We start from the raw sequence: 19,762 nt of genomic DNA, 5'->3' as shown, positions 1-19,762 counted from the left end.
TTTTAACAAGACCTACATTTCTATTCAAGACAGGAACAAAATGTTGTCAATACTACAACTGGACATGTTGTGCTTTGAAAGGATTTCTTCATAAACGTTTGTGGAAAACTATTTCTTTCTCTTGGTAATTTTAAATCACTCCTTCCATCCCCAGCCACTGCTTAAACCTCTTGAATATGTCTAATAAATAACCTAAAAAAGAAAAGGACAAATTATTTTAAGTCTACACTTCTCTGGGTATTGGGAGTTTGTTTCACCACATTGTAAATTATCTTTGATAACTTCTAACAAGGTGCGACAAAAATGCAATAAATACAAATAAATCCACAGGGAAGAGACTCAAAAAACATTACAAAAGCTTGATTTTAGAAAAAAAAATGCTGTAACAAATTCACAGTCCCTAGTTACTCATCTTTTCTTGTTACTTCAGTTCTAATGCCAAATTCCTTCATTATTTTTTGACCTGATATGAAACACCATCTGGCAAAAGCATGTTGCAATTCTACAGAAATGAAATAATTGGATGATTGCTTTAAAATATATTTCATAAATACATATTATTATGCATTAGCAAAACTCCCTCCGTTCCATTTCTGAGCTCTGTTGCTGAGCTCTGACTTCTTGTGTACCTGGAGGACCTGGGGTTCCCAGACAGTCTTGCATCTAGGGCCAGGCAGTCGTGAGCCCAATGAGCTTCCACAGCTTCCAGTATAAGATGCATATGTCCATATGTTTCAATTGTATTTATTGTATCCATTATTATTATTATTGCTACTGCTGTTAGACAAGGGTAGCACCACAGACTCATCAGAATCACTGCCCTATAGGTAGAGATCCCAGCCTAAGGGTCCTGATGGATCTACAGCAACAGATTAAAGACCATATGGCTGAAGTGATTATTTTATAAGAGGCCAAATGGCTGTGGCAACCCAGGAGCCATTTCAAAAGTGGATCAGGTGTCCCTGTCACAAGATGTCTCAATCACACTTCAAAACGTCTTTAAAATAATTTTGGCCAGCCAATTACTTCTGACCTACTCCTGCAAAACTGTCAGGGTCTGAGGAGATCGTCCTACTGCTGGAGTCCTACAGCTGGAATTCTGTGCCTCCTCAATTCCATTTGCTGGTCTGGGGGATCTTCTGCAACGTGCACATCTCCCTAGGCATCCATCATGGGAGGAATCAGGCCAGAAGAGACAAAGAAGTCATTGATTAATTGGATACATGTTACAGCGTCGCTCCTCGACAAGTTATGACAAGCGTGGAGTAATAGTGAAAAACAAAATATTTGGTAGTGATGAAAAGCAGTATACGAAACAGCAGTTGGTCGTGAGCAAACATTTTGCAGCTATAAAGACCCAGCTGCTTTGGCTGACTAAAATGAAAAGGAACAATGCTTTAGGGGTTGTGAAAGAAGATCTCACAACTGATGGATTATATGGGAAAAAAAAAAAAAGACTTCCTTATAAAGCATGAATACTTTGGAAAAAAAAAAAAAAAAAGATTTCCTTATAAAGCATGAATAGTCATAGTCCTCTTTTCATCCATTTATAACATATCTAATTTCTTTCAGTCACAAGTCCTAGGTAAGTGTGCCATGCACTAACTGAAAACCTGTTCACAGCTGTTGAAACCAGTTTATTCTGTATGCCTGTTTTTGTCTTTCATTAAATATTCATTTATTGATATTAGACTTATGAAAAATTTAGCATAATTTTAATCCTGCCCTATATGAATAGGAGAAATTAAAGGAAAAGGGAGTTCATCCAGGTTTATAGGTATGTGTGACACAGCTTGTGATATTTCCAGAAAAGGAAAACAATATCACCAACCAACAAAGAAAAAAAAAATTGTCTTGTGCATCACCTAAATATTTAACTACAATATCAGCTTATGTTAATCATATTTCAAGAGTTGGGTTGAACATGCTGTAATTGTGCCATCAACCCACATGAATCAAAGCTTTATTTAATAACTGTAAAAGCTGCCATTTGCTACTTTTAAAATATCTCATTTCTCACGGCCTTTACTTGATAATGGTCACTAGAGTTACAAAATGCTAAAAATATCGACGTTCTTGAAAATCTTTTTTGAGTCCTTACCGCAGAAGCTGAAACATCTGTAACAGTGTATGGCAGCCATCAGCTTCTTGTAAGTTCTGGCAATGTTCAGTTAAAAAAGCTTTAAAAAGTGCAAGTAAAAACATTAGTGTTTTGACTACTTATAAGAAACTGTTTTGTATACAATTAATATAAAGGGACCTGCCAAGTCAATCCAAGCTTAAAATTCAGGGGTATTTTTATTTGATTTATTTTTGAATTTGGAAAAAAACTGCAGAAACAAAACCCCAAGCTGTTGCAAAACCTAAAACCAATCGAATATTCCAGGTATTTTATTTCAATTAAAATAGAACCATATTGTCAAATTCAACAGATACACAAAATAATAAATGAGCAAGAGCAGAAACATCCCTATACAGTTAATATTTGAAAAAACCCAACTAAGATTCCTCATCCTGATTTATGCAAGGAAAATAAAACAAAATCAAACTCTAAGAACAAGTGTTCTCTCAATAGCAGGCATAGAGAAAGTTCAACAAAAGTTTGACTCACATTCAGAAATAATGAGAACTGGACCCAGTCCTAAATCTTGTGAATAAATGAAAAAGTATCCTCTCAGAATAAAATAAAATTAATCAATGCTATTTTGGTTATAGCAAAAAACAACCAAACAAAAACAAAGAGGAAGATAAAAGGAGAGCAGTAAGGGAAAACAGTTAATTGCTAAGTTTTGAGATATTTTTTTCCATCATATGTTTTCTTCCAAAATACCCTGGAATATGACATTGCCAATGCTAATTCCCAGTGCTTAAACAGTTCTTTATATCATCAAAGCCCAGTACACACACTGAAGTTCATGGCACTTACCATGGAAAATACAATGCACAACACTCTACGGAGTCCAGAAACCTGTGGTCTTCACCAGAGGACCGAATTAAGGTTAGACTGTCTGAATGTTGGCACTTTGTACATTTTGAGTTCTAACTATGGAGCCTTAAGATTGTTCTTTTAACTTTTTATGGTCAGTGAACATAAACTAGTTCATAAAGTAAATTTACAGAATTTTCCACGTGCATATACAATAAACATTTTACATAATTTTCACGTTTATCTGATCCTACTCCTTGTAACTTCTTTTCAATTACATTTTTAATCTTTTAATTGGCAAAAGTTGTTGGTTAAAAAATTAATTAAAGCTTTATCGAACTGGAATTATTTTTTTGCTTAGCCCCCATCACAGACAGATTCTCTCGCTGCAACACTTCAGCTGTAAAGGCTAAGACAAAGACTGCCTATTGCTTTTCCTGCTTCACAAACTAGGACCATATTTTGAGGCTGTATCACAGGAATCATGACTACTGCTAATAATATGAAGTATAGATCTTTATTTGGGATCTGCTCCAAAGCCTGCCAGTTCTGTAGGAAGAAAATAACCACCATGTGTTTGGTATCTTAACTTCATAAATGGTTGCAATATCAGATGAGTTGTATTACTAATGTAATAAATTATCACTTAAACACTTTAATTTTATTTTTATCTAAATATTAATCACAGAGCGACAAAGATGCGGGGAGGAAAGTCAGGGGTTCTCAATTCCATTCAGCTCAACCATCAAACTGCTCTTTAACTTCAGGAAAGCCACCACCTCCTATTTGCAACCCTGGTCCCATTGTACCTACTGAATTAATAGAACCGTTTAGAGTTGCGATAGGTCTGGATCCTTCTGGATCTTGTGGGAATGGGGAAACCTTAATTTATGTATGTTCCCTCAAAATTTTTCCAATAGCTCTGGTTTCACACGTGAAATCAATGATCAGGCGTGATCATCAAGGAAGCACTGAGCAGGCTGCCAGCTCTCCGGGGCGTGGATTACTTTTTTTTTGTTTGTGCAGTTCTCTGTTCCCTGTGACTCCGCTACCTGATTAGGCTCCTTAGGAGGTACTGGAATATACATAAATAATAAGCAAGAGGAGACAATTAAAAAAAAAAATAATAATGATTGCTACTATTAATCTACGAGATTAAGATGTAAACTGCACACTTCGCACCGCACTGCTGCCTCCCCAGGGAGGATTGTCAAAGAGAACGTACACACACGTGAGCGCTCGGCAGCAACAGGGCTCCCTCCCCAGTTCAGCAGAAACTTCAGCCCAGTGCAGACTGATGATTTGTATTTCCCTTGGCTGACTTGTGAGGGTTCCTCACTCAGCCTCAGCTCAGTCACTCAGCCATCTTGCAAATGCAAGCTTATTTTTCACGACTATTTTTTCCTTCCATGGGGATCTTAATAGGCATGAATGAGTGAATGAGGGCAATTACGAAGGAAATTCGTAATATAAAGAAAACCCCTGAAATTCAGTTATCAGCTGGGCACCCAGTCTTCCCATCTTTTTCGAGCTGACTAGTCCTTGCTCATTTGGACAATGCTGATGGTCTCTTTCTAGGCTGCCCATCATAAAGGCACTTGTCTGCAGTAGCCCGGCTTTTCTGGGAGCTGGTGAGCGCGCCCGCAGCTCAATAGGACCATTCACAGGAACAGATGTTACTCAATGTGAATACTGGTTGCAGAATTAAGCCTGTCCTTGCTCTTCCTCTTGCTACAAACATCAGCTGCTCAGACATCCAGGCTCTTTTTTTTTTTTTTTTTTTTAATGGCTTTTTGCCATACACAAAGCATGTAGATGACAACTTCTGTAATTTTTAAAAAAAAATAAGTCCCCCTATCTCCCATTAGCACTTACATAAACTAAGCTTTACATACTCCTCCGTACAGTTTCTTGCATGAATGATGAAAAAAAAATAATAATTAAAGTCCAGTGAGCTGTTTGGCATGATATTTTGCAGCTTTCACAGATAAACAGAAACCTCTATCTGGTCATTTTAAAGTATACACTTGAATGGATATGGAAGCACATTGGATCAACATGGAATTTTAATTTTCATACGATGCAACAAAAACTGATAAATCTACAGCTTATGTTTGGTTTGTCACATTTTCTTTTCATCCCATTGCAATTTTTGTGCATACCAAATTAAATATATCATTTAAAAGTATGCAAATGGTCTTAACCATTGAAAAAACCCTAATTATTAGACATTAGAATTATTAGACAGACACGTAACTGTAATATGTACCAAATTTTAGTATTAATTATCTCATAATTCCTTATCTAACTATCCTCCTCAGTTTTAACCAAATTGTGAATGTTACACTCTAAATGCACATGTGCTGTTAGGTACTCTAACTTAAGACCTCAAATGGTAAATGTTACACTTGCTTGTAGAAATAAACTTGTTAGGTACTCTAACTTAAGACCTCAAATGATAAGTGTTACGCTTGCTTGTAGACACAAACATTGTGTTTGAAAATGAACAGTAATAATAACACTTCCCATACTCATTGCCCTCTTATTTGAAAACTGAAGGCTCTTAATTTACCACTTTTAGGTGATGGCCAAAATCGATCTTTCATATTAGTATCTTTTGGACTGTTTATATTTTAAATTCTCTCCAACTTGGTTCTGTGCTGAAAGCACAGCTGAGGCTCACAAATAAGTTCGAAGAGGTATAAAAAGATCCTTTGAAAATGTAAAAGAAAAATAGTTGAAGAGAGTGAGCTTCACAAGTAGCAGCTATACAACCAGGTTTAAAGACCAAATCAGGCTTGTAGGCTTGTTTTTGTTTGTGATTCTTTCCTTTTCTATGTTATATAAAAATCTTCAGTTATTTCTCTTTGTTACAAACTGTGAACCCAGTAGCCTAGGAATAGAGATCTGGGAGGAAAACTTTAAGGGAAATACATTTCAGATACAGCTGGACCAGGTGGTCCAATCTGCCAGTTTACAACTAATTGGCAAACCATTTGCTCTTCTTCAGACCCCTGGTACATCACCTGTTCTTAATGACTTGTCAGAATTATGGCGAGTGGATCCACAATTTATTCTGACAGTTCTTTAAGAACCCTTGACTGAACATCATCTGGCCCTGCTGATTTATGTATATATTTAGTTTTTCCAGGTATTCTTTTACTTCCTTATCACTAATTTGAAAATGATCCTCATTAAATGTTAACTCACTGTTCTTCCATGTTTTCATACTGAAAAAGAAAACAAATCTGAACACAGGGTGAGGGTGGAGAAGGAAAAAAAACACCCTGCAAAACCCTCAAAACAAATCTGGATGAGTATTTCCAAAAAACGGCAAGTTCCTTGTTGCTGCTTCTTGGTTAGTACCAAAACATGCTGAATAGATGCAGATGCATGGATGTACCTTCTTACAGAGAAAAGTGACCCTTCCTGTAGCAGGTACAGCCAAACTTGCCAACAAATAAGGGAATTTTGAACACTCCTTATCCCCTTCCCTTCTCCTTCTATGCCTGCAAATTACCCTCAAAGCAAATAATCCAGAAATTGTACTGACGGTTTCTTATGTACCAGACAACTTTAGCTGGAATTTACACAGCAAAAAACAGGGTAAGAAGATTGTGAATGACCAGCCAACTTCTCCCAACCCAAATCCTTAATAACAATGACCATTTCCTATGGTAAAGCATGCATTACAGTTAATATGGTTCACTATTTATGTCAGATTTCTTATATCACTGTATTTTGCTTCCTCTAGAAAGTGCCAGTATTTTCTGATCTAGTATTTTCTGTTAGCAAAATTCATAATATATGCTTACTGGTCTTTTCCTTTTTTCTTATTTCATATTAATTCCTTCATTCTCTCATCTTACAGAGAACCATGCTGGTACTCCTAGTACCAGAACTGCCATCTGCTGTGCCTTTATTATTGTATCATTCATTCTATGCTGTCTTCCATGTCCTGTCACCTCTTACTAACACTGCTTACGGGCTCCTGGCACACTGAATCTTTTAATGTCACAATATCTTCTTTTAAAATGCAGTATATTTTCATTTTGTTTAAACTTAAATGGTTTATTCACGATTATAACAGATTGCGATCCACTGCATCTAAATTCTAGCACCTTGTTCAGGGAGGACTGGAGGAGGGAGGCGGTGAGGAGATGAGCATAACCCACCCTTCTACAAACACAGACCTAAGTTCCCTCTCTCATCAACAGAGAGATATCTACCTCAATTAAGTCTCAAGAAGGTCCCCAAGTTAGATTGGTTTCTCTCTTCTTTGGCTGCATAGGGAAGTAGCAATCATTAATCAATCCCTTCCACTTTAGAATCTGTTCCTTCCAGCCATGTTACAAGGTGAGCACTCGTGGCTCAAGGTTGCCTGTTTTTTAGGAAAGAGACTATAGACACAGCAGCAGCACTTACTAGTACCAGCTCCTGGTACTAGGTGATACCCTCAGGGTTTAAACCATCCAGGTTTCCACAGTATGTTGGGAGACTGTCAATGCGTAAGCAGAAAGATAATTGTCATCAGGTTAGGAGGAAAACAAGAAAAAGTCTTTCTGACAACAGAAACCATGGATTCAGCTACATGCAAACTGAGAGTGCAGAACCCAGATGTCTTTCCTGATGAGGAAACGGATGAGGATGACTAACTATCAGTCCTTAGTGGGAAAGGTAAAGGACCAGAAAGAGTTATCTGTGCTCCTGATCAGCATGGCACGTAGTTATCTCCCTGTCTGAATTGAGTCATAACAGAACTAGAGGTAGGATATATCCCTTTCTGTCTTCCCACATTAATACTAGAAGTCCCAGCCACACCAGTAACCAGCCAAGGGGGTAGCTTCAGGCCACTGAGCAGTGCTCAATGCATTTCAGTGTCTGGAGGGTCTAGACACCGGGAGAAATTAAAAGTACTGGGTATTTGTCTGGGGTTTAGATAGATTTTAGGCATCTCAGTCACAAGCTCAATTGTATTTAGATTCATGGGATTCCATCTATCTATTAAGACTAATATTTTGATATTAAAATTTATTTCAGAGAATTGAGCGGATGACTTCCTCCCACAGACCTTAATAAATGTCACGAGCCATAGTGAAGCGTTATGCTACATACAAATAAATTTGGATGTCCTATGCCCAAGAATTATGCCTTTAACTTCTCGAAAGTCAAACTTCATCTTCAAAATTACACAATTCCTAAATAAAATACAATCAAACAATCCAAGTTTGATATGTACTTATTATACTTTTACAATCTGAACACTCAGATGAGATTTAAAATATGTTATTTGTCCTTGAAACTCCCTGAATGTCATGTTTTGGCCTGGGGAATTTCTGTAGCTGGATTATAAACTCTTGGTAGAGTGATGAAAACACTGAATTATTGTGTAATAGACAGTGACAGTATAATACCCTACTGATCTGAAAGAACACTGCACCTTATGATGGAAACAAAACCACTCCTTCAGCAAATACTGAATGAAAACAATAAACGATACTGATCTGAGGGACACAGAGAATTGTACTGGAAAAACTGTATCCCATGGTAGTTGGTAGAAAATCAGTTTTTATCTCATTCCACATTAGTTACACATAAATGACATGTTTTATTCTGCTCTGTTATGTATAGTATCAAATTTTTCTCTCCTCAAATTAATCTGCATCATGTGTTCAGAAGAAAAAGCAAGTGTAAATCCATACACAGAACGCCTATCAAAAACCCATAAATAAATACATGTGAATAAAATCAATGAAACACACGGTAACATGTTCCAAACTACAGCATACAGACCGCTGTTTTTAAAGAGCAGACATTTTATCATCATGGAAACCTGGCTGAAGGAAGCTTTTGCAGTAGAGTGTATAGTTTCACAGGGGAAAGAATTGGAGAAATTTTGCCCCAAAGAAAAGTAACGTAAAAGAGGGGCAGAGAGGAAATAAAAGCATAAATACTCATATTACACTTGCATAAAGAAAAGCATTTGAGAAAAACAAATAAACAAGCTCTGATCTCTTGACTGATCCGGGAAACAATTCAATTAAAATAATCAACATGCCAGATCTCTCTTCCTGATTTGCTTAAGTAAGTTTGCATTTGCAATTGTAGAATTAGATTGTGTATATATATGTGAGTGCTTCCCTCCACCTCTTCTCCCCCAGGGAAAATCAGACTTTCAAGGGGTCATTTAGCAAATGTCATGGGGGATTAAAGGACCTCAGTTTCCCAGAATTTTGGCTGCATTAACTATAGGATTTGTATGCATCAAAAGACAAATCGGCCTCAGATTTTACTCAGCTTTCTCTTGACTAGCTCAGCTAACCAAACTTCAGTTGGGCCACATACAGTTTTGGTCAAGAGCTCTGGATTTGCTTCACATTAACTGTAATTTTTATTAGTTTTCTATTCTACCCAAACAAAAAAGTGGAAACGTATTTTATTGCATCACCTTTTGAAATGTCCGCACAAATCAGGTGCATATAACTAAAAAAAAACCCAATTTTGAAAAAAATCTAAAATAACTAACCTGGCTAGGAGAATGAAATACAGCATGATGTTATCTTTGCTACTTTGAAACATAAATCCCTGACCCCAGTCAAGTATTTCTTTAAGTGTGATAAAATGTTAAAGGTCTGTAACACAACCAATGGTTGTATTGATGGTAAAAGACGCATTTCCAGTCAGAGAGAGTAGACTATGTCTTTAGAAATTGGAAAAGAACCTGCTGTTTTGTGTAGCAAGAAAAGACGATACAGGAATAGCAGCGATGGCTCCAGCAGAACACATGGATAGTGACGAGAGCGTTCTCTGATGCTCTCCAAGACTTTCCCCACACAGAGCACAGCGCTGTGCTGAACAGACGCCCAGTCCCTAGACTCAGCAGGGACAAATTATTATTTATTGTGTGCTATGTTAAATACCATCTACAATAAGTTCATAAGATAACGTAATGATGTCTCTCAAGGAATAGCACACAAAAGGCTTAAAGGACTCAGATACTGATAACCACACGAGTGAGGGTAACCCCCAAATTCACAGGATTCACACAGCTTGTATTTATAACTTTCCCACACAACGGTATTTTTTGGTAGTTAACACTTTTCAGAAAACATTATGATAATACTTTGTCTTCACATTTATTGAAAATTGATCTTTGAAACAATTTCCCTCAATTCCCTAGTTTTCACACTATAGTATTATAATTTCTATACTATTTTTAATAGATCATTTGATAATCATTAATTTGCAATGACATTTTTAGTCCCCTCTTCCCCTCAAAGGAAATGATCTTTTCCACAAGACTTATTAGTTTCAAGGGAATGCAATTTGAACTCAAAAATTTGTAAGTATTTTAACAACAGTTATTTATAAAAATTTTTCTATCCTATTTTTCACATACCACCACATTCAGAACTATTTGGCCTTAATATCGATGATTTCTATCTTCAATATTTGAATCAGGATGAATTGAATCATGGTGAAATAAATAATGAACCTTCACATATTATTTGTTATTTATTTTTAACTATTTATAATTTCAGATTGCTTCTACCGTGACACTGAAACCATGCTACAGTGAGGACAAGCAAAGATTTTAGCAAAGAGTGGACTATTAAAAGTCAGTATGAGCCATATCACTCAAAAATAAACCCACAGTTTAGAAATGTACTGCAACAGCCATTTGCAATAGCAGTAGAAAATTCTTAGTTCTACCTGAAAAAAAATAAATCACTGGATTTTCACTATCAGGTCACTGAAAATCATTTTCAGAAAGAGCTCAATATTGCCATTTCATCTGCTTATATTTTTATTTATGAATAAATTTATATTTACTCATTAAAAAAACCCACAAAACACCAGAGTTCATGTGATTTCACTTTGTAGAGGCAGGATTCACGGTTCCCCACCTGGTAGAGATATGAGTTTCCCGAGTACCATCAGAGAGCATTGCTCGGAGATGGGAAGTGCATTCAGAGCAGCTATTATAGCTCAGATTTCTCTGTTCTCTCTGCTGTTCTGTGAGATCTGGCAGAGGAACAACAAGGCATACAATTCGGATTTCTTGGAGTTGGGAATGCTATTGCTGTTTTCTTTTAAAAGACTATCCTAATTAAGGATCAATCTTTTAATCTTAGAAGGCAGTCTATCTCAGAGGGATTTGCTTTGAATTTTCTTACATTCCATTTGTTTTCCATACTGAGCAAAGAGGGAATGAGCATACTCCCTCTCACGAAACTACTTTACTGAAGAGAAAGAAGCCATACATTTCTCTCTCCTTCAGTCTGCTGAGCTTAACCATACCTTAACAGCTAAGGGATCTTCACTACCTCTTTGCCTCTACTGCAAGTTCTGGGAACCATAAAGACCTATTTCAGTATTACCCTTAAGTATTATAACTAGGAAGAAGTCCTTTTTATGTACTTGTAAGCATGCTGTCTTTCCAGGTAAGCAGCATAACATTAAAAAAAAGCACCAAACAAAAAAAACCACCAACCTCAAAAATTAAGTTGAATGTCTCAAAAGAAGTTCGTGGTCCCAGGTTAGCATAATTAATACTGTGGTTAAAGAACTGCCATTTCAATATCCTTAGAATTATTTGTGCCTGAGTAGAACAGGTGGATAAGTACCTCTATTCATATATGGTCTAAGTTACAGTGATTTAGTTCTCTCGTGGTCTATCATACACATCCTGCCACGCAACTCTGCTCTGGAAGCCCACATTGGGAAGTCTATATTTGGAAATCCAATCTCCAAGTATTTCCCCTTTATACATCATCTACAGCTATGGACATCCTTTTGAAGATGTAAAAAAATAACCCCCCCCAAAACTCAAAAGAAAACAAAAAATTTGGACATCCTTTTGAAGATGTAAAAAAATAAGCCCCCCCCAAAACCCAAAAGAAAACAAAAAAATCCCACCCAAATAAACTTTCAAATACAATGTACATTAGCTTGAATAGAGCCAAAATGTGTAAATATGGGTAGGGGTATACATATGTGGGTATATGTTCATCTGCATGAAGGGAGAAAGAAGGCAGAGAGGTATAAGGACTTACCTAGCTCTCATTGCAGAATTTCTAGTTTTAAAAGCTTAGAGACTGTATTATGTCATAAGTCTCTGGGCTTCACTAATTCCATGACTGCAGGCTTCTTTGTGATTTTGATTTTGCAATTGAAACTGATTGGCTGGCAGACAAAGGGACAGAAACAGCTGCAGCTGGTATTATTGATTATTTCCTCAATTTAAAGGAAGTAAAGCAGGAGGCTAACAACATTGAAGGACAAAGGCTAAGTTGTTGCTCTACATCTCTGGCAAAGCCAGTCACTGTCCACTGCAACATGCTCTGAATTAATTCATAAAATGTAGCTATTATCATTTTAATACCATAGATGCTGTAGAAGTCATAGGGACCTGCTTGTTACGATGGCGAGCTTTTAATCTCATTATTGTTTTAGTAAAATCTGAAATCTCTAATATGGAAAGACACTAAATCCAATATAAACATCCTGGAAACTGCTTTTGGTCTGTTATCAGTAACATGAATAACTTTCCAGCAATACACTGAGCTTATGGGAGTTAATGCCTACCCTAAGAGGTCCTGCCCTCTGAATGAGAATTGTGTCTTCCTAGTGAAAACAGAAGACACATTAGCAATTCGTGGTTGAGGGGGAGGGGGGAAGAGGAAGAGAATCAAAGCAGGAAATGTGTAAATTAAGAAAACAAATCGTACAAGTGTCATTTGTTTTGCCCCTCTTCTTTACCCCCTTCGGTGCATTGACTTGTCATTAGCCACTCTTTTCTTATGTAGGGCTTCAATTTGAAGGAAATAAAGCAGAAGAACTGAATAGAGCCTATCTCCATTAAAGAAATGTATGTTGATGTAGATGCGTGGTATAAAGAGCAGGCTGGATAGAGCCCCTTGGTGTGAAACTGGGTTTGTACTCACACAGGTTCCTCTGGTGACCTACTGGATGGGGGCCTTTCGGGCTGCAGGACTGGACTGATTTACCCCAGGTAGTGGCTGTTGCACTGTTTAAAGATGCAGTTTTCGAGCGACAACAGCAGAAGGAATTAGATGCTCCCTTAAAAATGACTGACAGACATTTATAAAGACCCACAGACAAAAAAACCACCCCAAAAAGCAGAGACTTGCAGGAGCCCCTTACCTGTGCCACCCAGCCATTCTCTGCGACAAAAACTCCCCCTCTTCCCCAGGCAGAGCTATTCCTGGTCCTTGCTGCCATTGCCATTACTAAGTTTTTCTAGTCTAGCTGAATCTCCTGACAGAATTTAAGCACGTTACTCGTTGTTCTGTTCTCCATGTACGTACAAAACAGATGATCCCCTTCTGCTTTAAGGAGTTGGAAGCCGTCCTTGTGTTCGCTCTCAGGCTTTCCAAACTGTGCAGGGATCTTTTAAAGAAATGCCCTCCAGGATCTGAGATCGTGCTTAGGTGATCATTAAGACTGGATTGGTGCATTACTGGATCATCTGAGAGTAAATACTACCTGCATAAACAGATCTCAGCGTTTCTGTGGAGAACACCCAGTATGATGCCTCCTACACCCACGGATCGACCGCCTGTCTTCTCCATCTGCATTTTGTCTTACCCTCCTCTTGCCTTCCAGTCAAAGTATTCTGTCTGTAACACTAAACTAAACAAGGTCAGGTTTTCTGACCCCGAGGCTAACTGGCACGGAATGGCTTCCTTCCATACAGTTAAACTTTCTCGTCCCAGATAACAGTATAGCTTTGTCAGTTCTGCCTACTGGGAACAGTCCCTGGCCTGCGCCCAGACATTATCTAGCAAAGTTAGTTTCCACCAGGGAGTATTCTTGCTAATGAGCATGTGCCAGGGCTCGAGGCTTTTCCCTGTTTAATTTACAGCCATAAATGTAGCCAAGGATGTTGACCCTATCATGTTAGAGGAGAACTTTATGGCCACTAACCCTTTGGGATATGGTGTTCAGTTCCTGACATTAGCTACCACCTTAGAAAAAGCCTCCAGAAAAAGCACTTATGCCACTTCCAGGCTGCTTGTTTTACTTCATAAATACAACGACACTGGGCTATTTACATCTCTCTGCTTCCTAGGTATCATTTTTAGGCTCTTCTAAATAGCAAGCTGTATATGGGTCTATAACCAAGCAAAGTCCCCTTGTTAGACCACGAGAGTTAAGACAGGCTCTGCTGATGGGAATCTTCTAACTGATTTATTATGAGGATTTTATTATTACATTAGAAGTGCTTTGACTTTTCTGGCTTCTCCCAACTCCTGAAAGGCAGAAAAGCATACTTCCCAAATACTGAAGTTGGTATTATCCAAAGAACAGTCTGTAAAGGCAGGACATGCAGGAACTGCGCAGCTCCAGATACCAAGGAAGCTGCAACTTGTGATTATCTCTTGACACAAGAAACTACTGTCAGCATTGAGGACAAGTCATCTCCTGTACCACTTTTATGTGGTACAACTGTAGTACAACTTAGCAAGGCATTTGTTTTAAAGATTTCTTCAGCCACCTGAGCTTTAATTGTTTACATTGTCTTGTACTTATGGCTACTCCCATTGCTTTGATTCCTTATGCTAATATTTGTCACCTGTCAACATTACCAGAGATTCAACTCTTGACCAGTGCGCATCTTAGGCATTTCACTTGATACTCTATTTGTATTAAGAGCAAATTGATCCACTATCTTGGCTGATAGTGGCTTGAACTTGCTTTCTTAAAATCGCTTCCATGGGGTTCAAGTGTGATCTTCCCTTGGTAAGGAGTTCCATCAGTTTGCTAACTGTTGTGCATAAAAACTTCCTTTGATTTGTTTGAACAAACAAAACTTTTTTTTTTTTTTTAATTTTGAAGTGAGCACCTCACCTCCACCAGCTCTGCCTGATAGCTCCTTGTTTCTATAGGAGGAGAGAGAAGGAACAGGCAATTCCCATTCATCCTCTGCAAGAATCCAATGATCCTCCAGGCTTCCGTCATAATCTCTAAATCTTCTCTTTTTCAGAATCAAAAGGCCTATTCATCTTTTTCTCAGATAACCCATTCCATACCGTGGCCTCGATGTTTTACTATATTATTATTATTGTTATGTTTTAAGTATTGTAAAACAAGACTTAACATTATGTTTGATCACAGTTTACCATACTCCAGATGATTTTGATAGTACTTTTTTGTAATATCAGGCACTCAAATTCGGTTTTCAGTTCAACTTGTGCAACCATACTGGTGCTGGACTATGCACTGAATCTGGTAATTAAGTCAGCAAAGACACTTTCTTTAGTGTATATATCCACTAATACAGTATTTTGTCATAATGTTCTAATGATTTCATTCTGAAATTGTACAGAAGTGTTTTTGGGGATAAAGATAACCGAACATAGGGGAATATGGAATCACTGAAATGAACCAGGCACAAATTAGGCACATTAAAGGAAAAGGATATGATTAAATGTGGGCAATAGGCAACTCTGTACAAGATGGGAAGCTTAGCTGTCACTTGTGACTACAATGGGTGCAACAGGAACAGCTCTGCACATCAGTGTATGTGGGAACCACCCAGCTGGAAAGCAGCTCATCAGCAAAGGACCTGGGGGTCCTGGAGGACACCAAGTTGAACATGAGCCAGCAACATGCTCTTGCTGCAAAGGAGCCCAACATTACCCTGGGGTGCATTAGACAAGGTACTGCCAGCACGTGGAGTTAGGTGATCCTTCCCCTCTACTCTGCACAGGTGAGACCACACCTGGAGTGTGGACCTGGAGTCCAGTTTTGGGCTCCTCAGTTGAAGACAGACACGGACATGGGGAGAATCCAGCAAAAGGCCATGAAGATGAATAAGGAACTGGAGCACCTCTCCTATGAGGATCAGCTGAGGGAGCTGGAGCTGTTTAGCCTGGAGAGAAAAGGCTCAGGGGGCTCTTATTAATGGATATAAATACTTGAAGGGAGGGTGTAAAGAGGATGGATCTAGGTTTTTTTTCAGAGACTGGATATGCGCCTTAGCCCAAATGGGTGGAAATCTCGTTCCCCAACACAGAAGATGAATTCACACTGCCAAACTGTGAGTCCAGAAAACACTTAATTATTTAGCTACTGTGAACTGACCCCTTTGACATTCTTTTTTTCTCACTCTGAGGGAACATTTTGAGCAATATAAGAAAAACTTGAGAATGCAAATCTTTTTATCTTTCAAGTCGGAAACTTCTCAGAAAGTCAGATCACAAAGTCAGATTCTGAATAGAGTATCCCTTTTCTGTCTCTGCATAGTTCATATTATAAGGGTACCTTACTTTTCTGTTTCATGCCACAACATTTCAGAATTTTTATGCCATTGTAAAAGTCACACTGTTAAAATTACCAGGAAATACTGAAAAAGAATAAGACACCTGGGGAATTTCTGATTCAAAGTTTGCATTTTGTTTGTAATCCCAAGGGATGGGTTTTTGTGTTTGAGAAAAATAACCAAAGGAAAGACACTGTCTGAAAGGGAACAGATAAGTGCTGGTCAGTTATCGAGAAAGGAAAAAAAGCACTAAATTCCCCTCTGTAACAAGATGCTGGCATGCTGGGACTGCTCCCTCCTAACTCCTCTGAATGGTGTATCTCTTTGCAGTGTGCTCAAGTTGCAATGAGAAGCAGGATGTGTGTTAATAAACTCGTGGTTAATAGTTTGTATACTATCCCATTATGAAAGAGGAAGAAAATCACTAAAAGGTATTGGCAACTCCTGTTATTCTATTCATGGGGAGAACCAAGATGCTAAAAATCAGAGTGTGCCCGAAAACAGATTTAATATTAGCCTGCTTATTTTATTACTTTGGACAACAGGAATATCTCTACTGGTTAAACTGGGAACAGGATGGGATGGATATGTGCATGTGTGACTGTAGATTCCTTTGTCTAATGCTGCTCTCACCTCTCCTGAGAAGACCTAATCTATTCTTGCATATTTAAAGAGGTATTTATTAATGTTTAGCTTCCTGTAGATAATTTGGCTGCTCTATGCAGCCATAAAATTTTATGACAGTAAACATGAGAGATGTGCCTAAATTGCACAGAAATGTTTCTAGACTGCCTGTTTTATTTTTCTTTTATAGTGTCAGTCCCATTAAATTTACATTGGTGCTAATTTTACAAAAACTTTGTGTCAAAATTATTAAGGTGACAAATATGCTGAGTCGATTAATTTTAGCTATGGCCTCTAAATGACTGCATACAGTACTTTTTGGTCTGAAATGTGTGTATCTATCTGAAAACTCTACAGCAAATGCTGCTGTGCTTATCCAACTCTGGCAGTTGTCAGAGGGACCAGTGATGACAGCAAGAGATCATTAAAATGGGATTTTAATTGTTCAATTCTCAACATGATCATCAGAGCACGATGCCTTTCAAAAAAAAAAAAAAAAAGATGCTTATTTTGAAAAATCCACCGTGAGGGAAAAAAAGAAATATATAGCTATTTCATAATACAGTTTACTATAAAAAAATAGCTTAATATTGTAGTGGTGAGGTCAGATGATATATCAGCTGCTAGGCCTTCACAGATACGAAAGCAGAGCAACTCACGTGATTTACAGAAAGAGCTACAAACCATTCCAGAATTAACACAGCGCAGATTTCTATAAAGATTGTGGAGAGAAGATTAAGATTATGAACAACAGATACAGAAAGTATATCTTTTGACCAGGGAACATTTCTGCAGAATCATGCTCAGTGCCTACCTGGATGAACTTTCCTGGCCTGGAAGTCCTCAGCTCCAAGAAACAATATAAGGCTTAAAAGTCTGTGCAAGTCAAAGCATTCTTTCTTTACACCGAAATTCGTTGAAGCAAGCTATTTCTTCTTGTTTCATCTTATCCTCATGTTAGGGGTTAGTATGACTTTCAATCCCCTCTGCCCAAGATAGACACAAATTGATGTGCAGGTCAATAACTTAATCTCTCCTGAATCCTATCTAACTGCAAAACACTGCAAGTGAGCCCTATCAGTTTGTTTATAGTTGGCGCTAACAAAGCTAGCATGATTGAAATAACACACATTGGAATGCTACTTTTTCATATATTTTCTCTGTGTTTTCCCTTTTGCCTGCCTCCTTTTTCCATGCCTTCCCTCTGGTTTTCTTCGTGTTTTGGTGATGGTACTAAATTTGAGTTAAACAATATTTTAGTTCTGAAATCATAAGATAATGGTGTTCAGTTTTGCTACAGACAATATACAGATTCTCATAAGATATTTTAATTTGTCTGAGTTCACAAAGCAGAACCTTTTTTGGTCTAGTAATAACCTAGAAATACATACCTGATCAATAGCTCCCTTTGAACTCCCACAAAATAACGCTCAGCAAGTTCATATGTAGGTTTTCTCCTGTTTTTCTTTAAATGCATGCCCTAACTGGACAGGTACCTCTGAAATTCTGATTATGCCACAGTAAAGAGAGAGATCGGCCATGCCACTGGCACAGTATTTTCCCAGGAAGAGGATTAAATATTCCCAAATCTTATTTTCCTATCTGCTCTTTCTGTTTGCTTCCCCTCATTCATTTTGCATTCATCTTCAGCTTGCATCTGTTTACATGCTAGTCTATTATTCATCTACAGTGTAACGGTGCAGCAGCCACTCACTGCATCCTTTTCATATCGTTTTTGCAGCTTTTGTTTCTAACTCGTTGGTTTTTTTAAACTTATATAAGCAATCAAGCCAAGAAAGGGTATGAACACATAAAACATACTGTAGTTTGAACATCAAGCTTTTACAACTTAGGCAAGGTTATTGCTGATGCCAGAGAAGAGTAACGTTAAAAATTGTCTGCCAGAAAGTGTAAGGCTCAAAGGCATGAAAAATGAGAAACGTTAGGGATCCAAGATATAGGAATAATAACAGATTTCTGATGTTAAGGAATATGAAATACTTTAGAGACTATTGGGCTTTGCTCTGTAAAGGCAACAAAACAGCTCCTCCAAACAGGACAAAAAATTCTTTGAGCGTAACCTTACAGAGACTACCCCTCTTTAGCTACAATTTTCCATGGAAAAAGGTGTTTAAGAGAAGTTTATATGAGTATCACTAAGCCTAAAAGAGATCCTTCAGCCTCTCCACTATAAATCTCCTTCCTATAAACATCAGCATAATTTTGTCCTATTTTCTCTGTCATAATCAGTTGTGAACTTAGCTGTTCCTCTAAATAAAAGACCACAGCTTCCTAACTAGGTTTACATGCTGTTTTGTAATGCAAGAAAGGGGAAACACTCAAAGACAACTAAAAGGAAGTAAAATTAAAAAATAAAAAAACCCCACCAGCTTCCTTACAAAATAAACTACTGAACCTAAAGCAGAAAACACTAATGGGTAAATTAAGAAAGAGGCATTCTGAAACAAATTTAAATAAATAAACTGAACAGAAATATTAATTGAGCTATGATTACAATTTGGGGAGAATAGAGACTTTGTGCTGCAAAACATAAAGCAACCCAAATTTGCTTGAGGTAACTTCTTTTTCAGGTATTCCTACTTATCTGTTGGGGGAACTCCTTCCACCTCTGTTAAGCAGCCAGCACAGTATTCAGAGAAAGATGAGCTGGATCAATGAGTCAGTGATGTAGTTTGTTTATACAGCAGTCATTTTCCTAAGATTCTTGTGCTTTCCATATAAAACAAAAATTCACTACCCTTGTCCTAAAAATCTCTTAGAAAAAGTATTTTTGAGCTGTACTTGGATATATTTATTTATTTAATTGGGTAAGCCTATTGTTTAAGCCAATTTTTTATTCTCAGAAATGTTAAAGAACACACCCCCCCCCCCCCCTCATTTCTTATCCAAAACACAACACAACC

At 37.7% G+C, this 19,762-nt stretch overlaps 1 protein-coding gene across 9 annotated transcripts in view; it reads right to left on the bottom strand.

The window, feature by feature from the left end:
* The window catches only part of DGKB (diacylglycerol kinase, beta 90kDa), a 467,667-nt gene that overhangs the window by 27,452 nt on the left and 420,453 nt on the right, over positions 1–19,762 (bottom strand). The gene's annotated exons all lie outside the window — the stretch shown is intronic.

The sequence above is a fragment of the Calidris pugnax genome, unplaced genomic scaffold, assembly GCF_001431845.1.
Source record: "Calidris pugnax isolate Ruff unplaced genomic scaffold, ASM143184v1 scaffold11, whole genome shotgun sequence".
In the NCBI taxonomy this organism is placed as follows: domain Eukaryota; kingdom Metazoa; phylum Chordata; class Aves; order Charadriiformes; family Scolopacidae; genus Calidris; species Calidris pugnax.
The sequence above is the reverse complement of the archived record's forward strand: the minus strand, read 5'-3'. Positions and strand labels throughout refer to the sequence as shown.